This window comes from Aulonocara sp. 'chitande type north' Nkhata Bay, linkage group LG23 (assembly GCF_057382095.1).
Source record: "Aulonocara sp. 'chitande type north' Nkhata Bay isolate Kocher_YH1m ecotype deep benthic linkage group LG23, A_spYH_male_GT1.1, whole genome shotgun sequence".
Lineage (NCBI taxonomy): Eukaryota > Metazoa > Chordata > Actinopteri > Cichliformes > Cichlidae > Aulonocara > Aulonocara sp. 'chitande type north' Nkhata Bay.
In genome coordinates this window covers 28,561,518-28,567,414 of record NC_141365.1, presented here as the reverse complement: position 1 = coordinate 28,567,414, position 5,897 = coordinate 28,561,518, and the positions used below count along the sequence as shown (strand labels likewise).

The following is a 5,897-nucleotide window of genomic DNA, read 5'->3' as shown; positions in this document are numbered from 1 at the left end:
ACTTGCAGCGGAGGCATGCTTGTCGATGGATCAAAACCATCCTCTGCTAAGCCTTTTAGTAGTTGTCACTAGAATGGAAATAGTTCATACTGGTCATTGCTAGTACCTCTGAAACCTTTTAGCCTTCAGAGTTGCTTTAATCTTTTGTGGCACAGATTCAACAAAGTGCTGGAAACATTTCAACAACATCACATAGTTTCTGCATATTTGTTGGCAACACATCCATGATGTGAATCTCCTGTTCCACCACATCCCAAAGTTGCTTTACTGGATTGAGATCTGGTGACTGTGGAGGCCGTTGGAGTACAGTGAACTCATTGTCATGTTCAAGAAACCAGTTTGAGATGATGTGAGCTTGGTGACATGGTGTGTTATCCTACTGAAAGCAGCTATCAGAAGATGGTGCACTGTGGTCATAAAGGGATGGCGAGCAACAATACTCGGGTAGGCTGTGATGTTTAAATGACGCTCAGTCCAAATGAAGCAGTCCAAAGTTTGCCAAGAAAATGTCCCTCACAGCATTTCACCACCAGCATCCTGAACTATTGATGCAAACCAGGATGGATCCATGCTTTCAAAGTAAAAGTTTTTCTCTTTGCATAGAAATTTGATTCGATGTTCGAGTTTCAAGCTTCAAGCTTCAGTCGAAGCGTCTCGTGTGGAAATCCTGAGGAAGGTAGTGATAGATGGGGCTTGAAGGAAATAAAAAGATCCCTCTCTCTTCTTTTATAGCAGTATTGTGGTGAACTCTAATGTGTTGTAGCCTCACATTACAATACATTTAACCACACACGGACCTTTAACAGGTAAACCTCAGAGCTACTGATGTGTTCTTACCCCCTTGAACCCTTGTGCCCTCTTTTTTCCCTGTTGCTTTAATTTAGTAATCATTTTAACTGTGTTACATGATTTGTTTTTTGCAAGAAATTTCCTTTTTAGTAAGATTTGTGAAATCCAACTTGAGCCACAATCAAAATGATCAAACCTTCAATTAGTTTTAGGATTTTAACCATTTAAAATCCTAAAAATGTTTAATTATCCGAATTACTAATTTTTTTTAAACGAAAACAACAACAACAAAAACTAAACAGAAAAAAGAAAGAAACAACAGAGTCTTGGACATGTCAGCAACAAAAACGATTTCATTGTAATAACATTTTTTGATACTCCCTCTCGACACCTTTGTGGCCAAAATTCCTCATTCACTTCCATTGCAGTATAAATACATGCACTGTCTAATGTTAGCATTTAATTTTACGGTAGTGATATTTGACAGTTTGAAATCTCCTCTTGCTGCGAAAGTAAAGCAGTTTGATCCTAGAACTTTGTCCTCATTCATGATTTCATTATGTTTATAATCTATTGCTATTTCTTTTCTCTCACTAAGAGTTGTCAGACAGCCTCCTGATTTTCCCGGGTTCAGCTGTCACTTCCCTCCCTGAGCCTGGTTCTGTTAGAAGTTTCTTCCTGCTTAAAGGGAGTTTTTCCTTCCATCTGTCACCAAGTGCTTGCTCAAAGGGGTCCTTGCGATTGTTGGGGTCTGCATTGTTGTAGGTTCTTTACCTTACAATACACAGTAAAGTGCCTTGAGGCAACTATTGTTGTGATTTGGCGCTATGTAAGCAAAACTGAATTGAATTTAAAAAGGGAGGGTTAACTGGTTACTATATATATGGTTTATGCAAGTAAACTATATAAACTGAAAAAGAAGACTGTGTTCCTCTTTGACAATATTGCTTTAAAGAAAGCCAATTTAAGAACCAGTCAGGACAGACTAAAAGAAGAGCTGTGGTTTTGAGACTGGCTCTATATCAAACTGCAGTTGTTAGGGGGTAAACACAGCCTTCCTAGCTTAAATGTTTTAAGTATTCACATCTGATTTCTGTCGTCCTCTTTGCTATTCTGTGATGCAGTATTTAAAGGGTGGGAAACCTGGACTAAGTGAGATGTCAGATTTGAGCGCCACATTATACGTGTAATAACAGTTTAAGGATATAATCCATCACTGCTGTCCTGCGTCACGTCAGCCCGTCGAGTAAGGAGGAGTTGGGGGGGGGAAAGAAGTTGATCCGTCTGCCTGGGTCATCGTTTGTCAACGTATTAGATGACAAATAATTGGTCATTCATCAATAACAATAGATGAAAGCTGAAATGATTTATTGCCTTTATGACAAAAAAATGGGCTGGCTGTGAAGATGGTGATGATGAGGACGATGATGGAGCTCTCAGGTCAGCCAAGCAGAAAGATGAGAAGGAGGGTTTAAAAAATGAGCAGATGTTGGAGGAAAACTAAGAGGTAAACCTGGAGGAGGAATAAATATTCTACAGCAGCATCACCAGCACCCTTTGAGAAGTTAAAAAGCTAAATTCTCCCTCTTATCTGGTTGAGGCTGCTCTGCCATTGACCAGCTATCAGGTCATGATGGATCGCTCCAGCCTGACGAGCACAGTGCAATCCTCTTATCGATCCCCTCAGATCCCTGCTTGATTACCACCTCAGTGTGATACTGACAGAAGCCCTCTCTGCTCTCTGCTGCTATCAGGACTGCTGTGGACGACGTTTGGGATTAAAGCTGAAAATACTGATGTTTACACTCTCTCCAGTTTGCGATTGTGGCTCCCAGAATGATCAATTCTTGGTCATGCACGTAAACAAACAGGATTTTAGTTTTCTATCTCATGGTTGTCATGTTTAAGAAAGAGAGAGGACCATAAATGCAGAGCTGTAGGCGGACATTAATTTAAAGTCTTTTACCGAAGGAAAACCAAAATCCATGAAAGAGCACAGGAATACTGTGGAACACAGCAAGCTAAGGAATAGTTAACAAAGGCTAAGAGGAATAAAGAGGATAACATGATAGAAGGCTAAATGGAAATGAGGGCTATAAAAACTAATCAAGAAAATGGGACTGAGGAATTTAAAACTAAACACTAAGGCTACCAAAATAAAACAGGGAACGCCTAAACAGGGGAACATCCTGGTGTTACCCATTGTCAAGTCTCCGTCCGTGAAGTCAGGGAAAAGTGAAATAAGGAATTCAACAAACTCATTTGTAACTGTAACAAAACACACAGCCAATAAAGAAATGACAGAAGTCAAAATGCTGTCGTACACGTACTGTCATTGCTCCAGGCTTTTGTAATCCTGTCCCCCCTCCTCCTCCTGTGTGCTCCTGCCTCTATCATCTTGTTCAGCATTGGTCCTAATGTGTTATTCATCCTGTTTTATTTTGAAGGTTTGAACCTTGTACTTTTGTGGATTCCTGTTTTCACACTTTAAAAGGTCATAAAACACCTGTAAGATTGAGCGTGTGCGGTGTGCGAGGCACAACCTCGATGGAGCCAACTAACAAGAGACAGCTGAGACGGCGCTGCTGATTCAGTGATTCAGTTACTTCTTGGTGCTTGATGATGAAGTGAAGCTCCTGATTATTTGTGGTGTAGGTTGCTTTTATAGTCACTGATTGCTGTAGACAACAGCGTCTGTCACCAGCCAAGAATAAGTGGATTACAGTGGTTGGCAGGCCCGTCCCCACTGAAACCTCTGAAAATTAGAAGATAAACCTTTTATTTTGTCTGTTTTTCAGTGTATAGGTTTCTTTTTTTAAATTCATCTCCAGAAGAAGCTCCAAAGGCTCTGGCTCAGACTGAAGACTTTCAGGTGCTTTTGTTTGAAATATCTTGAAGTCCAAATGCTTCTGCGTTGTCTCATCTTCGTTTCTAAATGTCTAGGAGAGACATTTTTGTGTTCATTTGTCAGAGTATCTAATAATGTTTAGAGGACGGGAGAAAGCGCCTCTGTGCCTGTCACCGTCATGGCAGCTGCTTCATCTGCGCTGAGCACTGAGCCAGCCAATGAGTCGCAGCTATCAAAAGTCATAATCTCTGTATTTACGTGGCTGGTAGCCGAGCTGGCAGGTCTTCAGTCACAGAACAAACTGGATCCACGACCTGCCAAAGCGGCGTCCGAATCAATAGATCCAGTTACAGTAAGAGGCCGTTTATCTCATCATCTCGGAAGGAATTACTGCTCGCTCAGTGGCTCTCTCGTTGCATTCTGGGAAAGCTGACAGACGCTGGGAGCTCTGTGGCGGTGGGTTGTTGAACGTGTAGGTAGGGGTCCAATTTTGAGGATAAATGATAGTGGATTTTTGTACAGCCACTGGAATAGGAGTTTGCCTTTCTTCATTTATTTTTAACAGTTTTATTTTTTATTTTCTGCTCAGTTTTATATTCATTACTCTGCTTTTCACTGGATTGTCTCTTTATTTGTTGTCTTTTGTCCAATCCTGCGTTTTCTTTTTTAAATCTCCTCTTAGTTTGTGATTTCAGCCTTTTTTCTTGCCGCTTAACATCATTAAAACTTTCCACATTCTTGTTTCTTCTGCACTTTATCCCCAAAATTTTATTTCAGTGTAATGTTTTTTAATTGATAGTTAAAAAATGCCTCATTTATGATTCCTTAGGTTGAAGTTCAAACTGAGTAATCAGAATGGAGGAGAAGGGGGATTAAACTGACTTTGAATCTGACATAGTTGTCGGTCGGAGTATTTCAAAAACAGCTGATCTACTGACGTTTTTCAATGATCCCTGGAGTTTACAGAGGTGGTGGAACAGCAGATTAACATCATGGATGTGCAGCTGATAAACATGCAGAAACTGTGATGTTGTTATGTCAACCAAAATCTCTGAGAAATGCTTCCAGCACCTTGTTGAATCTGTACCATAAGGTATTAAAGGTGTCCAACCAGGTACTAGCATTGACACGTCCAGTGAGTGTATAAATGAACTATTCCATTCCAGTGACAACTACTAAAAAGCTTTGCAGAGGATGGTTTTCAAACCATCAACCTCTGGGTTATGGGCCCAGCACGGTTCCACTGCGCCACTCTGCTAGAAATCCCCCCAGATGGGACTCAAACCCACAATCCCTGGCTTAGGAGGCCAGTGCCCTATCCATTAGGCCACTGGGGCTGCTCTGTTTGTTGCTGGTGGTCCTAGCAGATTCACATCATGAATTTGCAGCTGACAAATCTGTAGAAATTTTGTGATGTTTTCATGTAAACATGGAACAAAATCTCACCTTTTTGAAACTGTGTCATGAAGAATTAAGACGGTTCTGAAGTTAAAAGAAGGCCCGAATGAGCAAGCCATACCCAATGAAGTGCCCAGTCAGTATATTAACAGCTATCCAAGTATATTTGGAGACTAATTTCAGCATTTTTACCCCCCCCCCCCAATGTCCTGATGCCATTAGCGATCGATTTGAGTGGATAAGCCCAGATATTTTATTGTGAAAGTTCAGACTCTAGTAACTTAAATTTCATTCCTTGTTCTGTTTGCTTTTTTGAAGGAAAAGGAGACAACACTGGAGCACACCTAATACGATTCAGTAGGAGCACAGAATGTAAAATAAGCTTCACTAACTTAAGATGTATAAGAGATGACATAAAATGCCTGGAAACAATTTGAAACTGGACTTTTCCTTCATATTAAAGAACACATACAAATACAAACAAAGGAAAAGAGACACATGACACTATACTTCCATACATACTCAGCAACTTAACTGTGAAAGCCTTCCACCTTTCCTCTCTCCTCTCCTCCTTCTTTCTTGCTCCCTCACTCCTTCCCTCCTCTGCCCTCGCCTTTCCTGCCCTGCGGTGTCATCTGGACTTCCTTGCAGATCACGGTCTCCTCTCTTCTGCTTCTCTGACTTCTGTAATTCTGTTCACTCTCCCCTTCCTGAGTAATTGAAGTAATTTCCCACCTTGGCTATGATGAATGTGTCCCACGCTCCCACCGTGCCCTTCTACTTTAGTCGGCCTAATTAAAGAAAACATTCCATGATTGCCTATTTTTCCTCGAGCGTGACAACCTATTATTCTCCCCAGCAC

The 5,897-nt window shown here is 41.0% G+C and overlaps 1 non-coding gene across 1 annotated transcript; it reads right to left on the bottom strand.

The window, feature by feature from the left end:
• Positions 1–4,901: 4,901 nt before the first annotated feature.
• Positions 4,902–4,974, bottom strand: trnar-ccu (transfer RNA arginine (anticodon CCU)). The gene has a single exon. It is a non-coding gene; the product is annotated as a tRNA-Arg (tRNA).
• Positions 4,975–5,897: the final 923 nt, after the last annotated feature.